This window comes from Lupinus angustifolius, chromosome LG18, assembly GCF_001865875.1.
Source record: "Lupinus angustifolius cultivar Tanjil chromosome LG18, LupAngTanjil_v1.0, whole genome shotgun sequence".
Lineage (NCBI taxonomy): Eukaryota > Viridiplantae > Streptophyta > Magnoliopsida > Fabales > Fabaceae > Lupinus > Lupinus angustifolius.
In genome coordinates this window covers 10,485,268-10,487,548 of record NC_032026.1, presented here as the reverse complement: position 1 = coordinate 10,487,548, position 2,281 = coordinate 10,485,268, and positions in this window count along the sequence as shown.

Here is a 2,281-nt window from a genome sequence, read left to right as displayed (position 1 = left end):
CATTTTTATATACTATACCGTAAATTAAACTTTTCTCAAATGTCAAATTGTCATAGCTATAATCTTTCGAACTTATTCAACGTACCCCTAGGCTATAGTATTTTGTTACCTTTTACTTTTAATTTTGTGATACCCTGTTAGGTTCAATCACAAACCAATTAATTAATTAATTAATAGTGTAGGATGGAGCATACCTGTCACTAAGCCAGATATCGTAATAAACAGTATTCATTCAACAACCATTCAACAACGCAATTTTGAACGAAGCTGTTGAAAATGAGGCGGAAGAATATCAACATCGCATAACAAAGCATGCGGTGTCAATTTGTGTAACTTCAATAGCGCATTCTTGACAATGTGCTGTTGAACAACGTTAGCGCTGTTGATGTGAATATATGCAACAACGCAAATTTAAGGAAACAATGTTGAAATATTAATGGTTGTTCATCTATAAATATTGTGGTTTACTCAAGGTTCTATTTCACGAGTAAGCTAAGAGCATAAGAATATGTGTTTCTATAAGAGTATGTTCATGAATATAGGAGGAAGAAAACACAAATTAATTAAAAAAAGGGGAATGCATTATTTAGTTCATTGAACTCTTTCAATTTTCATTGATCTCTTTCAATTATTTTTCTTCACTATCTGCAGCAATTCCTTAAGTTCATTGATTTCCTTCATGATAAAAGGACCCAAATTTTAAAAGGGAATCAATGAACTGTTATACAAGATTTGTGTAGAGGAATCGAAGAAAAAATTGTGGACAAAATTATTTCCTCTTCTACCAAACATTTAGTTCATTATATTCGCATGCACTAAATCATTTAGTTCATTATAATGTATTTTGCCTCTCTGAATGAATAATAAAACAATTATTTTGGAGGTTAATTTTTATTTATTTATTAATTATTTGGATGCCTATTTTCTTTAATACTTTTGCACTGTTCCTTATTAATAAACACAATAAACAAATTATCAATACTTAATAAATACAAAAACAAATTAACAAAATGTAATGTTTAATATTTTATCCAGTTTCATATTAATAAATACAATTATATAGTAATAATCTACTTCATGACAACTTCATGTTAATTTACGTAAATTTATGTTGTATAAATATTTTCTAGTTATGTAAAATGTTAATTGAACAACGCATAACTACGAATACACTGTTAATTTGAAAAATAAGTTCAGTTTAACAACACATAATTACAACTGCGCTGTCAATTAGATTTTATTCAACAACACACAATTCAGATAACGCTGTCAATTAGATTTTATTCAACAATGCTACATCTCGGTAGCGCTGTTGATGTGTTAATGAAAATAAGTAGTAAACAGTTGGATAGGCAACAACAGTGCAATCCTTAATATGCATTGTTGAAGATGTTGATACAACAATGCTACGTTAAATATGCACTGTGGAAGAGGTCATGTTCATAAATATACACTGTTGGATACACAACAACAACGCAATCATTAATATACACTGTTGAAGATGTCAATACAACAACGCTACCATTAATATGCGATGTGGAAGAGATCAATACAACAATGTTATCGTTAATATGCGCGATTAAATGATTACTACAGTTTAAATATCTAAAACATGAATCGTGTCCTCTACGCTCTCAAACTTACTCAAAAAGAAATCCTCACACTCTCAGCAAATCCTCACACTCTCAGCAAATCCTCATACTTTCATAAACCCTCATACTCTCATAAACTAAAAATACTTCATCAATGGATTCCCAAAGTGACGATCATGTATTTCACAGTGGTGACAAAGCTACACCGACTCCACAAGACAAACAAATCATTTCTCAAAAACGCCCTCCTCGTGGAATGACTTCCATGAAGAATGTCATTCGGTCAAGAAGCAAGAATGTGAAAATAGAATTTCAATGGAACTCTAAAGGCCAACCATTAAACTCGAAGGGTGGTAAACCATTGGTAAGTTACATTGGTGTTGTTATTAGGCAGAATCTGAAGCTAACATTCAACAAATCGAGTGATGTAGAAAATATCGTGAAGGAGCGTATTTGGAATAAAATAACAATAAGTTTATTTTTTCAGTTTGTGTTTTTGTGTTTTCATGTAATGTACGTGTATGTGTTACGTTTTCATGCAATGTACGTATATGCATGCAATATATAATTTATATGTGTTTTTATTTCAGGCAACTTTTGATGTTGGTGAGAAGCATAAAAATCATATCATTAAATCGGTTGGCAAGACTCTCCGACAATTCCGAACTGATGCTGGAAAATTACTCAGA